We start from the raw sequence: 10,978 nt of genomic DNA, 5'->3' as shown, positions 1-10,978 counted from the left end.
AGAGGCTAAATTAGCTGCTGCAAGAACTGAAGAAATAAAAGTAGCAGCTCTAGTACCAGGTGAGTTAGACACAAATTTTCGGCCAGAATATCAGGAGTCAGATCACAGGTGGATTCAGAGAAATAAAGGTAAAATGTTAGAGAATGGTTGGGGTCAATTGGAAACGGGACAGTTAATAATACCAGGGAATACGATGTGGCAGTTTGTGAAAGCAGAACACGAGAAAGCCCATTGGAGTTTGGACCCGCTATATCAGTATTTGCAGGCTCGGATAGCAGGACCAAAATTGTTCACCACTGTAAAACATGTCACATCCCAGTGTGAGAGGTGCTTGAAGAACAACCCGAATACAGGAACTAAGATACATCCAGGGGCCATAAATCGAGGTAAATTCCCAGGTGAAGTGTGGCAAATTGATTTTTCTGAGCTCCCAAGAAAAGGAGGGTTTCGATATTTGCTGGTATTAACTGATACATTTTCTGGGTGGCCTGAAGCATTCCCTTGCAGAACAAATAAGGAAAGAGAAGTGACCAAAGTACTGTTGAATGAAATCATTCCACGGTTTGGGGTACCGAAGAGCATTTCTTCGGATAGGGGTACACATTTCTGTGCAAAAGTGGTAAGGGCAATAAGCAAAGCACTACAAATCAAATGGCAATTACACACGCCCTATCGCCCACAGGCCAGCGGCCAGGTGGAAAAGATGAACCATCTTATTAAGCAGCAGATTGCCAAAATATGCCAGGAGACTAATTTGCATTGGTATCAAGCTTTGCCTATTGCTCTGCTTAGACTGAGAGTCAAGCCAAGATCGAAAGAAAGGCTAAGCCCATTTGAAATTCTGTACGGCAGACCTTATGCTATGCAAACTGTAAATGGGGACGCTGTAGATCAAATAGGTAATCAGTATATTTATGATTATGTGATTATGGTGGGGAAGCAATTTGACAAGAATGCTGCGGTGGTGATTGACCACCAACCTAAACAACCTAACTGTAAGTTGCATCCTTTTAATCCCGGTGATTGGGTGTATGTTAAGAATCTTTTAGGAAAACCCCTACAAGAAAAGTGGGAGGGACCTTTCCAAGTGCTGCTGACCACCTTCACCGCGGTTCGAATTAAGGAGCGACCTACGTGGATCCATTACTCACGGGTCAAGAAAGCACCGGGGAGTAAACAAGAGGAGTAGACACCGTGACCCGGATTCCACTCCAGACCCCTACTAACCTGATCATCAGACCCTTGGGGTTCCATATGAATGCCAGCCAAGTTCTCTTTGGATCCCAGCTAAATGGATAAGACCTGCCTTGGATGTGGAGCCTTCTGAATCAGCTGACTCCTCGGGATCACGAGAGAATCCAGCACAAACTGACATTAACCTTACCGAAACTTTTATTTCCCATAGCAGAATTTAATGCTGAAGCTAGAGCTGCACTAGACAGCGCACCGCTATCGTGGACAACGTGGATTGAAACATACAGTCATCAGGGGCCGGACCCACAGGAACCTGTCTACGACCAACCGTGTTACTGCTGTGGTAAAAAGAATTGTGTTGGACAGATTGGTTTTCTTTGTGGCGGGTGTGATAGGAAATTTTGGAATGTGCAAAGCAATTTAGAGGATCTTCAATGTTATGAATGTATTTCCAAAGAAATAGGAGATGATGATCCTTATTTAGCTTTGGAAAAGTTTGCTGATAAGTCTATTTTGGATGCCAGAGAATTATATGAGGCCCCTGAACAAGTGGTATTAGGGTGGTGTTTTTGGAAAGCGCAACGCTGGTTTCAAAAGTGTTTAAAGCTTAGTCGCTCTAAAGTATTAACAGCCCGATGTCATGCATCTGTTCCAAAACATTCTCTTACAATTGAACAAATAGGACCATTTAAGAAACAGAGAGATTTGGACTCAGAATTAGAAAAGGTTATTACACGAGTTAACCAAATTTATTTTAGGCAATATAGACGTCAGAATCCAGCACCACCCACACTAAGGAAATACAAATGGCAGGAAGATCAATGGGGGAAGCCATACTTATGATAGTTATTTTTCTAACATCCATACAATTCGGGCAGAATGTAGTTTTTCCTCGAAACTCTGCCCCAATAGACCCATGGTCCAATGCACACCAGTGTATTCACCCGGAGTCAGGGATGAAGGGGCCCTATTTCGAAGTTTATGCCTTACGTAACAATCAGCCATACCCAAAAGAGGAATGGGATAAGCGGACATACCTAGTGGCACAGAAGGGAGATCAAATCCAAATTGGGTGCCGGGAACTTGACCCAGTAGAAGGAAAAACAAGGCGGCTGGTATTAACAATCCAACCCTTGATGCCAACTTTTAAACATAATCTGATTACCTTTAGTCCAGTGAAAATGGGCAAGCCCACCGTTTGGATCCAGCAAAAGGGCCCAATTTCATGTCTGTGGAGTGACTTCAGGGAAGACCCACCTGGATCACAACCCCGAAAGTCGGTAATTTATAGAAAAGATTCACTTGGGGAACTACATCCTCAAAATATAACCTTTGACCCTCACCCTCTCCTCTTTCCTGTGGGAAAGATCGTAGCATCTAGCGGCCCCGAGGAAGGGAAAGCACAGTGTGAGATGGCATTTAGATTAGATCAGTCAATGACGTTCGCATGTGAAAGGGAGTCGAAAACGCTGGAACAGGGTACTAGTTTCCCCAGACGTGTTACCAGATACGAAGTGGCATCACCGGAAGACGTGATCTCCTTATATCCAAATTTAGACTTGCCCCAAGAAATTACTCCACCAATTGAATGTAGAAAGGTGCATAACTTAACCTTTATCGGGCCCCAGGTAGTAAGGAGGTCAAATGAACTGAAACTGCTGCTAGACCCCACGTACTCTCTGAAAAAGGTGCAGATGAATATTCAGACTAACATTACCCATCTGCAAAAGGACTGTCAACCGTTCATACAACAAAGCCTTAAAGGATGGGAGGCATGGCTAGCTACTAGGTCTTATCACAGGCGGGCGCAAAGGGATATAAGTGGATGGGTCGGCACTGGATTTGGAATACTGAATACCATAGATCAAGAGGTATTGGTTAACAAATTGAGTACTGTCACCACCAACTTAGGAAAACTTAAAGTGCCCCTGAGTTCATCCATGCTTACATTGGCAGAAACACAATCACTGGTAGTTAGGTTACTAACCCTGGTAGCAAATCACACTGCTGAAGATTTTGCTAGAATTGCTGGCTATACAGGAGACATTAGCAAGGAAATTGCGCTTGCTATCCAATGCACACAAACACAACAGTGGGTACAGTCAGTGGCAGCAGGGATAATAAGAGAAGGAACGTCAGGAACGCTGTCCCAGGAAATAAGAGAAACGATACTAAAGGATAGTCATACTACACAATTTGAAAGGGACCATCAAGCCTGGTGGCAATTAGTAAACTTTACTTATGTACCACAGCATGAGCACATTGAAGCCTATGTTCTTACCATCAGTGCTGCAGAGGAAAGGGCGATTTTCCCTATCCTTACCTTAGGGACCATACATCAGAATGTCCTTGTTAGGCCAGTAGATCATAATGTTTGAGCGAGTTATGATGACGCCAGTGGCAGTCTGTTAGTACAGAAGCATGTATTCCTAGGGGGCAACTAGGATACATATGTGAAAATGCTATAGTAGAAACAGAAGATTTATGCTTAGATGCTGAAAATAGTGTATGCACTTTTGAAATGCTTCCACACAATAGAGTACGGTCGCAGGTTTATTATGTAGGGAATGGATGCGCCTGCGTCAGAACAACTTGCAGTAACGTAACTGTAGATAGTTGCCAAGAGGAAACTAACAATACTAACTTTTGTGTATGTAATTTTACCAAGATTATAGGTTGTGATTTTAACTATACCGCTCCTGTAACCACCCAGCAGCTAATTAATGCAGACTACGACCTGTATCATGAGTTGCCAAAATTACAGATAGGTATAGATGTCGAGGTTCTTAAGGCGATGCTCGTGCATCCAGAAGTAAGAAGACTGGTGCAAAAAGTGAACCAAACAGTTAAGCGCATGGTCCTACAGGTGGAGCACAACTCAGAAAGAATAAAAAGCGCATGGTCCTACAGGTGGAGCACAACTCAGAAAGAATAAAAAACATCCTGACTGAAGTAGAACAAGTAGGCCAACATCACTGGTGGGACGTTTTCACAGGATTTTCCCCAACAGCAACACAGGTCTTTCATTACCTGATACACCCGATACTAATTTTAACTATAGCAATGCTTATACTGACTTTTATGAACCTATGCTTGTGGTGGAGGCTGAAATCCTTGATGAGTAAGATCCAAATGATTTGGGCGATGGTGCGGGCGTATCAACGCCCCGAAGGATTAGAACTTGACGAAAGAATTCGTAAGTTATAAGAAAAGGAGGGAAATGAAGCCCCTAAAACAGTTACTTTCAAGAGATGATGGGTTAAAGCATAGAATATAAAGCAGTTATGGGAAATATTCAATGTTAGGAAATCACATAGAGCAATAAATTGGGTAAGGTATGGAACATAATGACAGGGAAGAGATAAGGACAGACAGTGATAAGTTCAGTGCATTTCAGAGTCAAGAACAACTGCTGGGTAAAGCACGTTTAGGGCCAACATGTCAAATTGACCCTGAGACCCTTGCCAAGGCCTGGAGACTAAGCCAACTACACCGGGAATTGACCAAATTTGGGGAGAGGTTCAAAAGTTTAAAGAGGAAGACTCCTCGAAGATGATGAAGGCCGACCGGAACGACCCCTGAGAAGATCCTCAAAAGAGAAGTCCCCGCCCACGCTCCGCCTACACCACTCCCCATATGTATATGCATGAATATGATGTAATCCCAAACCTAAAACTGTATAAAAAGGTACGCTTTTGCTGTAAAGATTCAGAAATCCCATTTTAGGATTTCTCCGACGTCGTAATAAAATACCTCCTGCTTATTTGACTGAGTCTCTTAAGCAGTAATTTCTCGCCTTTTGGGGCAAAAATCGGCATCAGCCAAGAGACCTTGAGCAAAGTGGTGCACCTGCCTTTGAGCCTGGTGAGAACAGAAACTGCTTCTGGAGGGTTGAAGACCATCTGGCCATGTGCTTTTGCCAGGTTCTAGGCCCTTTACTGGGGAGGAAGGGAACCTTGGGATTGAGGAAGCACCTGGAATGGCATCCCTAAACAGCAAGCCTTCTGACAACTGTCTGGGTGCTACTGAGCTCGATACACTGGCTGCTAGTGGCAGAGGAGCTGTGTAGCAAAAGTCCTCAAGTGCTGCTCAAAGCCCTGACTGTGTGTTCTGATGAGCTGGCAGTCACTGCAGCTGCCACAGTGGAGGGTGGCAAGCTGAGTTTGGGATCTCCCAAGCTGGATGAAGATGAGGGAAGCCTTTCAAAAAACTGTGCCCCATCCTTCAAGGAACCAATCTACAGCATGGTACCATTTAATTGGTGTCTCCCCTCCATTGTTGGTTGGGATATGTTTTTTCCTGGTGTGCTAAACATTCCCCTATATGAACTGAATAATCTGTTGATGTGAACATCCTGTATGCTGTTGTCATCCAACAGAAGTTGTGTGGAGCTCAGCTGCTCTTCCTGTTGTTTTGTCCCTTCAGAGGGACAGGGCTGGCAATGCACCCTGTGGACTGTTGAGGGCAAAGCTTGAGTGAAATGTGGTACACGTTCCTGAAAAAAGAGACCGAGGGCACAATGAATCCAACCACAGCCTGTTCTACAGTGGCAGCCCACCTAATTCCTTAGTAATCTCTGACCTTGGTTCTAATGTTCTCCCTTTTCAGCTGGTGGAGAATTCATAGATATCACAGCTGAATCTGCAGAGCCTGAGGTCATCGCTATCAGTGAAAATGAGTCTCCTGTGGTAAGTAGTGAAGGGCACACTCCTCTCCATCTTGCATTCAAATTAGTTTTCTTGTCTGTCTTCTGGAATCTTACTGAGTACTCTGGCCTCAAGGGTTGAAAGAAGGCTCTGATTTATCACTTTAGACACAGTTCCCAGTCAGCCCCAAACACACTCATGAACACATCAGCATGCCTGAGAAGTGCTTGCAGAGAGTGGGTGAACAACCTAAAAGAGGTTGTTGCTTCCCTGATTTTAAGGAGAGCACAGGAAGTCTTTGACTTCCCAAGTAAGAAGTTTTTAGCTGCAACATCAGCTTAAGGAATCTCTGTCATTGAGCTGTAAAATGCAACTACAGCTGACTGGGGTATGCACTAATTCTGTTTCTTATTCCAAGAAGTCTTTAAAATGGTCACATTTGGAATTTTTTCATTTTCCCCCTGCTATCTTAAAAGAATATGCTTGGATCCAGTCCACAGTGCAGTGTATCTGCTCAAATTTGGGATGCCACTGCTGCTGTGCAATACAGAAACGTGCAGCAAGCAGCACGGGAGTTTTATCCTGACAGGGCTGTTCCTGAACCTTTGCAAAGAAAAGGCCTCAAGTTTTACAACACGATTTTCATGACCCAGCTCCACGTGCACCAAACACAAGAGCAGGTTTGGGTATGGGGTTTTTTCTCCTCACTAGTTGTTCACATGCTAAGTAGTGTTCAGGCTGTCACAGGTGAAATTGCCAGTTTGGGGGAGAAAGAGAGGAAGAAATGGCTCCAGCCCAAATCCAATTATGGAACTGAAAAAGGGAAGCAGGGAGTAGAGTGTTCAGGTGGTTCCTAAGTGCCTCCATTTCTACCCCATTTCAGGACAGGGAGCAGAGCCAGCAGCAGCCTCATCTTTCCAGAGCATCAGAGAATTCTGTTGAGCCACGGGCAAGGAATGATGAAGAGGAACCAATAGAAGATGATGGGTATGTGAGAGAGAAAGTGTCTATCAAAACAGTAATTTCAGATAAGTGGTTGAAAGAGGTTTTTGCCAAGCTTTTGGGTTCTGCCTAGCTCTGTGCAAGTACTTCAGACCTGGAATACAGTGGCCTGCCTGGAAGAGAATTAAAATAAGCCCAGCAAAATCCAGCAGAAGCCTTTCTTCTCTGTTTGTGAAGCTTTAACTTCTTAGAAGCTGTCCATCTAACATTGAATGTAAGAGAATGGCTGGCCACACTGAAATGCTTGCCGTCCATAAAAATTCTTGGAATGATTGTGTTTCTGAGCTGGGATGTTGCTGAATCCGAATAGGGGATGTATAAAGTGCCAATGTTTTCTTTGTTGGTAACCTTTGGTGCCCAGTGAAATTCTTCTCTCCATATTTAAATGGCTGCATGTTCTTCTGGTTCTGCTCTCTGTTAGTGCACGGCCAGCAGGTCCTGCTAGTCCTCCGATGAAGGAGGGTGACAACTCTCAGGTGCAGGACAGGGAGCAGAGCCAGCAGTACCCACTTGGCTCCAGAGAGGCAGAGAGTTCAGCTGAGCTACGGGCGAGTGACAACGACGAGGAACCAAGAGATAACAATGAGTATGTGACTGATGGAGAGTCTCTCCAAAGTGTAATTTCTGATATATGGTAGACACAGGTTTTTCCAGTCTTTTGGGTTCTACTTGGTTCTCTTTGGAGAATTCTTACTTGAAATGTTGTGTCTTATCTGAAAGAGAAATAACAGTAGGAAAACCCCTAAAACCCAGCAAAATCCTGGAGAAACCTTTCTTCTCCATTCAGGAATTCATTATTGAATGTTTCTTACATTATGGATTGCACTGAAATGCTTGCAGTACATAAAAGCTCTTGCACTGACTGTGCTTCTGGGTTGGGATGTTTCTTAATCAGAACAAGGGTTTGTTTCAATTTTTGCAATTGTATGTCTTGGAAGCCCTCTTTGCACTGGGAAATTGACAGCTGCATGTTCTTCTGGTTCTGCTCCCTCTAGTGCATGGACAGCACGTCTCATTAGTCCTCCGATTTGTGAGAATGACAATGCAGAGGTGAGGATCCACAGCCCTTGCTGGGAGGCTCCAACTTGCCCATCCCTCCAAGTCCTTTCTTGATGGTGTCCATAGAGCGAGACGCCCTTTCCAGGATGACACTGGCAGATCTGTGTGTTTCCTATAGTTCTACAGCATTGAGTGACAGACTGCACGTAGTTTGCCTGGTGCCAATAGAGCAGCAAATTGGAATTCTGTGCTCCAAATTCCTATTGTGGTTTCTATTTTTTAGCAGCTGTCTATCTAACACAAAGCGTTTAGACGAATCATTTGGCCTTTTGGGGAAGAAAGAGGGAAAGAAAGGACTCCAGGCCAAATCAACTTAGGGAACTGATACATGAGAGCAGGTTTTTCAGGAATATTCAGGCAGCTCCTAATCTGTCTCCATTTTTACCCCATTGCTGGGAGCAGAGCCAGCAACATCCACTTGGTTCCAGAGAAGCAGAAAATGAAGCTGAAGTACCGGCGAATGACAGTGAAGAGGAACCAGAAGATATTGAAATGTATGTGACAGATAAAGTGTGTCTTCAAAGTCTAATTTCTGATACATGGTAGAAACAGGTTTCTGCCAAGCTTTATGGTTTTTCTTCCCTGTTCATGAACTCCTAATTAAATGTATCTTTCAGTAACACTTTAGTAACACTGAAGAGGCTGAAGTACATAAAACTAATTGAAAGGGGGCGGGAATGTTTCTAAATTAGAATAAGGGGTGTTTTACTTTTTGGCATTTCTCTATCAGTAACCTGTCATGAATGGTGAAATTAATGTTCTAATGTTCTAATGCTGCATGTTCTTTCTGCACCTGTTCTCTATAGCACAAGGCCCTCTAGTAGTCTCCTCTGCGTGATTTGCATGAGATGCTACTCACAGGTAAGGATCCACATGTTTTTGTCCTGTCACATTAGTGGGAGGGGAAAGAACAAAAAGGGGAGCTGCACAACTGAGCTGTTTGAGGTGGGTGCCACGGGCAGCTGGCTGGAAGCACAGCCCCTTCTGGGAAGCTCCAACTTGCACATCCTTCCAAGTGCCTCCTTGGTGGTGTCCTTAGAGGGAGAAGCCCTTTCCAGCAATGGCACTGGCAGATCTGTGTGTTCCTTGTAGTTCTAGCATTGACTGATAGAATTCTTTACTCACAAATTTCTGTTGTGGCTTCCTTCCTTCAGCAGCTGTTCATCTAAGATGAAGTGTTAAGGTTATCATAGCAGAATTTGCCAGTTTTGGGGAGAACAAGGGAAAGGAAGAGCTCCAGGTCAAATCTGAATAGGGAACAGGAACAGGGGACCAGGGAGGAGGCTGTTCAGGGGGTTCCTAAGCTGCCTCTCTTTCTACCCTGTTGCAGCAATGAGAGCAGAATCAGCAGCACCCACTTCTTTGTTTTTCAGGGCAGCAGCTCTTTGTGCTACTGCTTTGAATGTTCCCAACCAAACATAGAGGGTGATACCCTACCCTTGCTCACCTCCCCTGCTGTAACTGCTTTCTGAGCTGAGGCTTGTGTGAAGCACCAGTGGGCTCACCAAATCTAATTGTATCTTCTTTTCTCTCCCTTCCCATGTGTTCCCTTCCCATCAATGGAAGCTTCTTGAAGGTGAGTTGATGTTTTACAATTGGTAATGGACTTTTACCTAAAAGGTAATAGTTATTTTTGTTGTTCTTTTCCAAGAAAGTCGAGCAGCAGGGATTGAAACTGCTTTTTAGCAAAAGGCAAAGCACTGGGCTAAAGCCTCTGGCCAGTGTCTCAGAGAACAGATGCAATGTGCGTGTGATGGCCTCTGTCAGTCACAGTGGGAAATCCCTGCAAGAAAAGTGGTAGCTGAATACTTATGCAGAAGGAACTTTTTAAGTGGTAACACTTTCTGCACTTTTAGCTGATTGGTGGTTGATTAGTGTGACATGGACACTGGAGTTGCAGAGGTCACCATTGCCTGCGGTTTCTGAGAGTTAAAGAGCAAACAGCATTTCTTGACCCTTTGGCTGTTACAGACCAGGCCATTAGAAATGGTTCTCCCTGTAACTTGGTCAATATGTTGTCCACAAAAATTGGACTTGTTGCTGGGGTGCAACAGGTAAATAATGATACACTTGAGGGAGACATTGGTTGTTTGTTTCAGTGTTTCACCAGTCTGGGTGCTCAGTGATATTTCACAGATCTGACACACCCACTATCAAAATAACTTCTCTTATTCATAAATTTAAACAAACAAGAAATTAGCTGTAACTGGTTGCAAGTGACAAGGTTATCTTCTGAGCTAGTATTCTGTCTCCTTTTGGTTAGTGATTGTCTCACTTCTCACTGTAATTAGTCCACTCAGTGCATTGCTCAGTCTCCCTCTTCTTTTGGGCTGGGGGGTTAATCTTGAGTTGCTGCTCCATGAGTCGGGGCTCACCATCTCCCCCTGCAGGAATTACTTTTTACCAGTCAGAGCTGATTTCAGGAGAGTTGGGTTTCTTAGTTTCTTCCTTATCTTGGGAGTTGTGCCAGATGTCCATGTGGCCCCTCAATTCTGCAGTTTTTGTGTCCACTCTCAGTGGGCATCCTTCTCCCCAAGCTTTGTTAAGCCTTCCCTGGCTCTGAGCTCCTTGAAGCATGTCAAGCCCTGAACCTTAACAAGGCAATTCTACCAACAAGGAATTTGCCCATGGGCAGCACTTAGATCTTGTTTGTGAGTTGTTGTCTATTTAATGGAATAAATCTCCCTTCCAGCTGATTTGGCTTGCAGGTGTACAATGATCTGACCTAGAAACACACAGAGCATCCCTCCTTAAGAAATCTTTTACATGTTCTGCATTTTGCATCACATATAACTTATGAAAATTAAATTACAGTTTATCGACAGCAAAAGAGAAGGGCCACCCTGAAGAGACATGGACAGGTGGATGGCTCTGGTAATGGAACAGGAGCTAATGATGCACCTGGTGCTGACTCAGCCCCTGCAGAACAGGGAGCAGCAGAGGAGGGAACTTCACTTTCAGAGTATGTATGCCTCATGCCCCTACCAAACGTGAATTGTTTTACCTTTTTTTTTGTTTTCTGCATCGGACTAACTTATACTGCTGTGCCTGGTTTATTTTTGAAGCCTTCCCATACT

The 10,978-nt window shown here is 44.2% G+C and overlaps 1 long non-coding RNA gene across 1 annotated transcript; it reads left to right on the top strand.

The window, feature by feature from the left end:
• Positions 1–3,599: 3,599 nt before the first annotated feature.
• Positions 3,600–4,962, top strand: LOC118700989 (uncharacterized). Its single transcript, XR_004982385.1, has 2 exons — positions 3,600–4,060; positions 4,105–4,962. It is a non-coding gene; the product is annotated as an uncharacterized LOC118700989 (long non-coding RNA).
• The last annotated feature ends 6,016 nt before the right edge of the window (positions 4,963–10,978 follow it).

Source organism: Molothrus ater, unplaced genomic scaffold, assembly GCF_012460135.2.
Source record: "Molothrus ater isolate BHLD 08-10-18 breed brown headed cowbird unplaced genomic scaffold, BPBGC_Mater_1.1 matUn_MA503, whole genome shotgun sequence".
In the NCBI taxonomy this organism is placed as follows: domain Eukaryota; kingdom Metazoa; phylum Chordata; class Aves; order Passeriformes; family Icteridae; genus Molothrus; species Molothrus ater.
The sequence above is the reverse complement of the archived record's forward strand: the minus strand, read 5'-3'. Positions and strand labels throughout refer to the sequence as shown.